The sequence below is a fragment of the Arachis ipaensis genome, chromosome B09 (genome assembly GCF_000816755.2).
Source record: "Arachis ipaensis cultivar K30076 chromosome B09, Araip1.1, whole genome shotgun sequence".
Lineage (NCBI taxonomy): Eukaryota > Viridiplantae > Streptophyta > Magnoliopsida > Fabales > Fabaceae > Arachis > Arachis ipaensis.
Genome location: NC_029793.2, coordinates 77,450,644 through 77,460,678, shown reverse-complemented (window position 1 = coordinate 77,460,678; position 10,035 = coordinate 77,450,644).

The following is a 10,035-nucleotide window of genomic DNA, read 5'->3' as shown; positions in this document are numbered from 1 at the left end:
AATTTTAAATTAAAAACAAAAATATTTTTATTTTATTTAATTTTCGAATTCTTCCCTCTCTCATCTCCTTCTATTATTTATTTATCTACTAACACTTCTCTTCTACTCAAAAATTCGAACCCATTATCCTCCTCTGTGTTCGAATTCTTATCTTTTCTTTCTTCCATCCTTCTCTTCTTATACTCATACAAGGAATTTCTATACTGTGACATAGAGGATTCCATATTTTCTTTTTTGTTCCCTTCTTTTTCATATGAGCAGGAGCAAGGACAAGAACATTCTTGTTGAAGCTGATCCGGAACCTGAAAGAACTCTGAAGAGGAAGCTAAGAGAAGCTAAAACATAACACTCTGAAGAGAACTTTACTGAAATTTTTGAAAAAGAAGGAGACATGGCCAAAAATAATAACAATGGTGTAGATGCAAGGAAGATGCTTGGTGATTTTACTGCACCAAATTCCAACTTACATGGAAGAAGCATCTCAATCCCTGCCATTGGAGCAAACAATTTTGAGCTAAAGCCTCAATTAGTTTCTCTGATGCAACAGAATTGCAAGTTTCATGGACTACCATCAGAAGATCCTTTTCAGTTTTTAACTGAATTCTTGCAGATCTGTGATACTGTTAAGACCAATTGGGTTAATTCCGAGATCTACAGGCTTATGCTTTTCCCATTTGCTGTAAGAGACAGAGCTAGAATATGGTTGGACTCTCAACCTAAAGATAGCCTGAACTCTTGGGATAAGCTGGTCACGACTTTCTTAGCCAAGTTCTTTCCACCTCAAAAGCTTAGCAAACTTAGAGTGGATGTTCAAACCTTCAAACAAAAAGAAGGTGAATCCCTCTATGAAGCTTGGGAGAGATACAAGTAACTCACCAAAAGATGTCATTGGACTATCTTGAATATATTCTATGATGGTCTGTTTGAATTATCAAAGATGTCATTGGACTATTCTGCAGGTGGATCCATTCACCTAAAGAAAACACCTGCAGAAGCTCCGGAACTCATTGACATGGTTGCAAATAACCAGTTTATGTCCACTTCTGAAAGGAATCCTGTGAGTAATGGGACGCCTCAGAGGAAGGGAGTTTTTGAAATTGATACTCTGAATGCCATATTGGCTCAGAATAAAATATTGACTCAGTAAGTCAATATGATTTCTCAGAGTCTGAATGGATTGCAAGCTGCATCCAACAGTACTAAAGAGGCATCTTTTGAAGAAGAAGCTTATGATCCTGAGAACCCTGCAATAGCAGAGGTGAATTACATAGGAGAATCCTATGGAAACACCTATAATCCCTCATGGAAAAATCATCCAAATTTCTCATGGAAGGATCAACAAAAGCCTCAACCAGGCTTTAATAATAGTGGAAGAAACAGGTTTAGCAATAGCAAGCCTTTTCCATCATCCTCTCAGCAACAGACAGAGAATTTTGAGCAGAATCCATCTAGCTTAGAAAATATAGTCTCTGATCTATCTAAGGTTACTCTAAGTTTCATGAATGAAACAAGGTCCTCCATTAGAAATTTGGAGGCACAAGTGGGCCAGCTGAGTAAAAGAGTCACTAAAACTCTTCCTAGTACTCTCCCAAGCAATACAGAAGAGAATCCAAAAAGAGAGTACAAGGCCATTACCTTACTTGGTGTGGCCGAACCCTGAGAGGAGGAGAAGGACGTGAATCCTAGTGAGGAAGACCTACTAGGACGTTCACTGACCAATAAGGAGTTTCCTTTTGAGGAACCAAAGGAATCTGAGGCTCATTTAGAGACCATAGAGATTCCATTGAACCTCTTTTTACCATTCATGAGCTCTGATGACTATTCTTCCTCTGAAGAGGATGAAGACATCATTGAAGAGCAGGTTACTAAATATCTAGGAGCCATCATGAAGTTGAATGCCAGTTTATTTGGTAATGAGACTTGGGAGGATGAACCCCCCTTGTTCTCCAATGAAATCAGTGCATTGATAAGGCAGACATTGCCTCAGAAGAAACCAGATCCTGGAAAATTCTTCATACCTTGTACCATAGGCACTATGACCTTTGAGAAGGGTCTGTGTGACCTTGGGTTAGGGATAAACCTCATGCCACTCTCTGTAATAGAGAAACTGGGAATCTATGAGGTACAAGCTGCAAGAATCTCACTAGAGATGGTAGACAAATCAATGAAACAGGCTTATGGATTAGTAGAGGACTTGTTAGTAAAGGTTGAAGGCCTTTACATCCATGCTGATTTCATAATCCTAGACACTGGGAAGGATGAGGATAAATCCATCATCCTTGGAAGACCCTTCCTAGCCACAGCAAAAGCTGTGATTGATGTGGACAGAGGAGAGTTAGTCCTTCAACTAAATAAGGACAACCTTGTGTTTAAAACTCAAGGATCTCCTTCTGTAACCATGGAGAAGAAGCATGAAAAGCTTCTCTCACTACAGAGTCAACCAAAGCCTCCACAGTCAAACTCTAAGTTTGGTGTTGGGAGGCCACAACCAAACTCTAAGTTTGGTGTTGGGAGGTCCCAACAATGCTCTGAACATCTGTGAGGCTCCATGAGAGCTCACTGTCAAGCTATTGACTTTAAAGAAGCGCTTGTTGGGAGGCAACCCAATGTTATTTAATTATATCTATTTATTTTCTATTGTTATTTTATGTTTTCTTTAGGTTGATGATCATGTGGAGTCACAAAAACTACTAAAAAATCAAAAATAGAATGAAAAATAGCATTAAAAATATCTCACCCTGGAGGAAGAGCTTACTGGCATTTAAATGCCAGTAAGTAGCATCAAACTGGCGTTTAACGCCAGAAAGAAGCATCAAGCTGGCGTTAAACGCCAGAAACAAGCACCAAACTGGCGTATAACGCCAGAACAGAGCATGGAATTGGCGTTAAATTCCAGAAACAAGCAGTAAGCTGGCGTTTAATGCCATACATGCATTCTAAGGGCATTTTGCACGCCTAATTGGAGTAGGGATGCTAAGTCCTTGACTCCTCTGGATCTGTGGACCCCACAGGATCCCTACCTACCCCACCTCTTCTTCTCTCCTCTTCACACCTTCTCATTACTCTCTTCCCCAAATACCCTTTACCAATCACCTCCATACCTCTTCCCTAAATATCCTTCACCACTCACATCCATCCACTCTTCCCCAAAAACCCCACCTACCTCCAAAATTCAAATTCTTTTCCCTCCTAAACCCAACCCTAATGGCCGAAACCTACCCTTCCCCCCACCCCTATATAAACCCCTCAACAATACTCCATTTTCACACATTACAACCACCACTTCTCCCCCTTGGCCGAATACACCTTCTCCCTCCATCTCCTCCATTTTCTTCTTCTTCTACTACTTCCTTTCTTCTTTTGCTCGGGGACGAGCAAACCTTTTAAGTTTGGTGTGGTAAAAGCATTGCTTTTTATTTTTTCATAACCATCAATGGCACCTAAGGCCAGAGAAACCTCAAGAAAGAGGAAAGGGAAGGTAATTGCTTCCACCTCTGAGTCATGGGAGATGGAGAGATTCATCTCAAAGGTCCATCAAGACCACTTATATGAAGTTGTGGCCAAGAAAAAGGTAATCCCTGAGGTTCCTTTTAAGCTCAAAAAGAGCGAATATCTGGAGATCCGACAAGAGATTAGAAGAAGAGGATGGGAAGTTATCTCTAATCCTATTCAACAAGTCGGGATCTTAATGGTTCAAGAGTTCTATGCAAACACATGGATCACTAGGAACCATGATCAAAGTGTGAACCCAAACCCAAAGAACTGGCTTACCATGGTTCGGGGGAAATACTTAGATTTCAGTTCAGAAAATGTAAGGTTGGCGTTCCACTTGCCAATGATGCAAGAAAATGCATGCCCCTACACTAGAAGGGTCAACTTTGATCAAAGGTTGGACCAACTCCTCATGGACATATGTGTGGAAGGAGCTCAATGGAAAGTTGACTCAAGAGGCAAGCCGGTTCAATTGAGAAGACCGGACCTTAAGCCTGTAGCTAGAGGATGGTTGGAGTTCATCCAATGCTCAATTATTCCTACTAGCAATTGGTCTGAAGTTACTGTAGACCGGGCCATCATGATCCATAGTATCATGATTGGGGAGGAAGTGGAAGTTCATGAGATTATACCTCAAGAACTCTACAAGGTGGCTGACAAGTCATCTACTTTGGCAAGGTTAGCCTTTCCTCACCATGAAATCCCTGAGATGCCTCAAGGAATGCACTTCCCTCCACAAAACTATTGGGAGCAAATCAACACCTCCCTAGGAGAATTAAGTTCCAACATGGGACCACTAAGGATGGAACACCAAGAGCACTCCATCATTCTCCATGAGATTAGAGAAGATCAAAGAGCTATGAGGGAGGAGCAACAAAGACAAGGAAGAGACATAGAGGAGCTCAAGAGCACCATTGGTTCTTCAAGAAGAGGAAGACGCCACCCTCACTAAGGGGGAAGACGCCACCCTCACTAAGGTGGACCCGTTCCTTAATCTCCTTGTTCTTATTTTTCTGTTTTTCGTTTACTATGCTTTATGTTTATTTATGTTTGTGTCTTTATTACATGATCATTAGTGTTTAAGTGTCTATGTCTTAAAGCTATGAATGTCCTATGAATCCATCACCTCTCTTAAATGAAAACTGTTCTAAAAATAAAAGAACAAGAGGTACATGGTTTCGAATTCATCCTTGAAATTAGTTTAATTATCTTGATGTGGTGACAATACTTTTTGTTTTATGAATGAATGCTTGAACAGTGCATATGTCTTTTGAATTTGTTGTTTATGAATGTTAAAATTGTTGGCTCTTGAAAGAATGATGAAAAGGAGAAATGTTATTGACAATCTGAAAAATCATAAAATTGATTCCCAAAGCAAGAAAAAGCAGTGAATACAAAAGCTTGTAAAAAAAAGAAAAGAAAAATGGCGAAAATAAAAGAAAAAGAAAGAAAAAGAAAAAGAAAGCAGAAAAAGCCAAGAGCACTTTAAACCAAAAGGCAAGAGAAAAAAGCCAATAGCTCTTAAAACCAAAAGGCAAGGGTAAAAAGGATCCAAGGCTTTGAGCATCAGTGGATACGAGGGGCTAAAGGAATAAAATCCTGGCCTAAGCGGCTAAACCAAGTTGTCCCTAACCATGTGCTTGTGGCGTGAAGGTGTCAAGTGAAAACTTGAGACTGAGCGGTTAAAGTCAAGGTTCAAATCAAAAATAGAGTGTGCTTAAGAACCCTGGACACCTCTAATTGGGGACTCTAGCAAAGCAGAGTCACAATCTGAAAAGGTTCACCCAGTTATGTGTCTGTGGCATTTATGTATCCGGTGGTAATACTGGAAAACAAAGTGCTTAGGGCCACGGCCAAGACTCATAAAGTAGCGGTGTTCAAGAATCAACATACTGAACTAGGAGAATCAATAACACTATCTGAATTCTGAGTTCCTATAGATGCCAATCATTCTGAACTTCAAGGGATAAAGTGAGATGCCAAAACTGTTCATAGGCAAAAAGCTACTAGTCCCGCTCATCTGATTGGATCTAAGTTTCATTAATAGTTTGGAATTTATAGTATATTCTCTTCTTTTTATCCTATTTGATTTTCAGTTGCTTGGGGACAAGCAACAATTTAAGTTTGGTGTTGTGATGAGCGGATAATTTATACGCTTTTTGGCATTGTTTTTACATAGTTTTTAGTATAATTTAGTTAGTTTTTAATATATTTTTATTAGTTTTTAAATAAAAATCATATTTTTGGACTTTACTATGAGTTTGTGTGTTTTTCTGTGATTTCAGGTAATTTCTGGCTGAAATTGAGGGACTTGAGCAAAAGTCTGATTCAGAGGCTGAAGAAGGACTGCAGATGCTGTTGGATTTTGACCTCCCTGCACTCAAAGGGGATTTTCTGGAGCTAAAGGAGTCTAAATGGTGTGCTCTCAATTGCGTTGGAAAGTAGACATCCAGGGCTTTCCAGCAATATATAATAATTTATACTTTGCCCGAGTTTAGATGACGCAAACTGGCATTCAACGCCAGCTCTCTGCCCTATTCTGGCGTTAAACGCCAGAAACAGGTTGCAAAGCAGAGTTAAATGCCAGAAACAAGTTACAAACTGGTGTTTAACTCCAAGGAAGACCTCTACATGTGAAAGCTTCAATTCTCAGCCTAAGCACACACCAAGTGGGCCTGAAAATGGATTTCTGCATCATTTACTTATTTCTGTAACCTTAGTAACTAGTTTAGTATAAATAGAACTTTTTACTATTGTGTTTAGAATCTCTAGAACACATTATGTAACTTTTACGTTCTGAGACCCCCATGGGAGGCTGGCCACTCGGCCATGTCTACTCTATTTTCACTTATGTATTTTCAACGATAGAGTTTCTACACACCATAGATTAAGTTGTGGAGCTGTGCTGTTCCTCATGAATTAATGCAAAGTACTATTGTTTTTCTATTCAACTCAAGCCTATTTCTTCTCTAAGATATTCATTCGCACACAAGAACATGATGAATGTGATGATTATGTGACGCTCATCATCATTCTCACTTATGAACGCGTGCCTGACAAACACTTCTGTTCTACATGCAAACAAGCTTGAATGCATATCTCTTAGCCTCCTGATCTATGATTAGAGTCTTTGTGGTATAGGCTAGAATTATTGGCGGCCATTCTTGAGATCCGGAAAGTTTAAAGCTTGTCTGTGGTATTCCGAGTAGGATCTGGGAAGGGATGGCTGTGATGAGCTTCAAACTCGCGAGTGCTGGGCGTAGTGACAGATGCAAAAGGATTATTGAATCCTATTCCAGTATGATCGAGAACCGACAGATGATTAGCCGTGCGGCGAAAGTGCATTTGGACCATTTTCACTGAGAGGACGGGATGTAGCCATTGACAATGGTGATTCCCAACATACAGCTTGCCATGGAAAGGAGTATGAAGGATTGGATGAAGACAGTAGGAAAGCAGAGGTTCAGAGGGAATAAAAGCATCTCCATACGCTTATCTGAAATTCTCACCAATGAATTACATAAGTATTTCTATCCTATTTTATATTTTAATTATATTTTAATTATCAAATCTCCATTACCATTTGAATCCGCCTGACTGAGATTTGCAAGATGACCATAGCTTGCTTCTAGCCGACAATCTCCGTGGGATCGACCCTTACCCACGTAAGGTTTATTACTTGGACGACCCAGTGCACTTGCTGGTTAGTTGTGCGAAGTTGTGTCAAAGAACTAAGATTATGAACGTGCGTATTAAGTTTTTAGCGCCGTTACCAAGGAATGAACGATCACGATTTCGTGCACCAGTCGACTCTTGAAATTAATGCCCGGATCCCATATCTGAGTTCCTCTATCACAATCGACATGCTTGTGCACTCCCCGGAATCCACTAAATTGACTCTTGCACAAAAATTGAGCTCCAAATATTAAGTTGGCTCCTTTGATGAACTTTCTATTTCCTTGCCAATTAACATTCTTTTCTTCACCGTCCACTACTCCAAGAAAGGTTCGAAGTTGACGATCCATTTCTAAAATGGCATATTGATGTGGGGCTAGAAAGCTTATTGGAGAATTCTTCACCCACTCAATTTGCTCCTGCACAAATGCTTTCACCTCTTGGCAACTAAAATCTTCCTCAACCTCATTTGAATCTTCTTCATCATCACTCAGGTAAAAAATTAGGGGTTGTGTGAAGTCCACATCAACATCTTGATAAACCCCAATTTTGTGGTTTATCTTGTGCTTATTTTGGGGAATTTTATTAACATTTCTCACACTTATTCACAAGAAATGCATGGTTTTGTGTTCACTTCCAAATATTGCTCCATGATGGAAAACATGCTTATTTTGCCTTAAAATTGCCATATTTTAATTCTCTTCTATTGCCATTCGATGCCGTGATGTATTTGTTGAGTAATTTCAGGAATTATAGGGTAGGAATGACTTAGAAGAGAGGGAGAAAGCATGTACAAAAAGGGAGGAACATGAAGAATTGAAATCTTGGGAAAAGCAGCATCGGCGCGCTCGCGCACTCCACGCGCACGCGTGGATGGGATTGGCTAGAAGCGACGCGCAAGGATGGACGCATCCGCGCGGATCAGAAAATTTCTATCGACGTGCACGCGCACTTGGCGCGCACGCGTGGATTGCAAAAGCAATCGGCGTGCACGCACGCATGACGCGCACGCGTGGAAAGCTACACGTGACCTCATTAAAGGAAATCGTGCCTGACGATTTTTGAGGCTCATTAGGCCCAATTTCAAGTTGTTTCTGCATGGAAAAGACCCAAGGATGCTAGGGAAAAAAGGGGATCACTCATTTTTACACTAGGAAATAATTTTGTTAGTTTTTGGTTCTTTTGTTATTCTAGAGGGAGAAACCCTTATTCCTCTCTAGATCTAGTTTTAATTTGATCTTTCCTTATTGATTTGTGACTTGGATCTTGTTAATTACTAGTTTTAATTGTTCAATTTGAATTTCTTGTTACAATTTTGCTTATATCTTGTGATAGTTTATGAATTCTTGTCAATTGTCATTTTATACCCATTTCATGAACGATGCACGGAAACTTGTCTCTCAACAATTTTCCTTCGGCAAGTATACCAAATTGTCGTCAAGTAAAAACTCACAATAGAGTGAGGTCGAATCCCACAGGGATTGATTGGTCAAGCAACTTTAATTAGAGGAATGTTCTAGTTGAGCGAAGCAGAATTTGGTTTGAGAGTTGCAGGAAATTAAATGGCGGGAAAGTAAATAGCATAAAATGTAAATGTTAAAAGTAAAGAGCTGAAAATAAATGACGGAAAGTAAATTGCAGAATCTTAAATGGGAATGGGGAAGAAGCTCATAAAAGTAAATTGCAGAAATTAAAGAGAATGGGTAAGATCAAAAATGGGAAATTCATTGGGCTTAAGAGATGTTGCATTCTCCGGATCAAGTTCATTTTCACCTCTTCCTCAATCAATACGTTCATTGATCTCCTTGGCAATCTTAAGTGATCAAATTACAATTCCTTATAATTCAATCTCTCAAATCTTGATCAATAGCCAAATCCTTGGTCAATTGCTCATGAGAAGAGATGAAGTATGGTCACTGATTATACCACATGCATTCCCAAATCAAGTGTTGGTAGAATTATAGTCACCATATCCTTCCAACCCCAATTTGGTCCAACATGAGAAAGCACTTCTAGCATGATCTCTTCATTCCTCTTCCAAGGTTCAGAAGAGATCCAAGTATGAATAGCTTCTTTTCCAAGATAACTATCCAATTGGATGAAGATTAAAAGCTTTCTAGTAAAATCAAGAGAAAAGATAGAAGAAGAATAATGAAAACTAATATTGATCCATCAAATTACAACAGAGCTCCCTAACCCAATGAAAGGGGGTTTAGTTGTTCATAGCTCTGGAAATGGAAAGCAGAGATGGAAAATACATCATGAAAAGTAAACTAGAAGTGCAGAGAAAGTAAAATTATACAGAGAGAAGTTCTCCAATTTCCAACTCCCCCAAAAGCCTCTCTAATTCAAAACTACCCCTATATATACTACTCTTCTGATCTTCTAGTTGGTTCTTCAAGTCTTGGATATGGGCCTTTGGATCTTGAGTTTGAAGCTGTTATCCTCTTCAGTGGGCTTAGCTTTACTTGCAGAGAGAAAGTGTGAAGTAGGCAGGGTATTTAGCTCAGGACGTTAGTGGCGTTAACGTTAAGTGAGAGTGTGGGTTCGAGAACGTTAGTGACATTCACCTTTTTCACTAACGTTCCTAACCCAGGGATGATCCACGTTAACTTCAACGTTAGTGGTACCAACGTGACCACTAACGTTGCCTCTAGGTCCTTCGCACACGTTATTAGGACTCACCTTTTCCAATAACTTAATTAACGTGGCTCTTAACGTAGGCTTACCAATCCTTCGAGAATGTTAGTGACACTTACCTTTGTCACTAACGTTCCAAGATGCCCCTACTTCCCACGTTAGAATCCACGTTAACTAAGTTAACGTGGCTTCTAACGTGGTGATGATAGCCATCTCCAACGTTAGTGA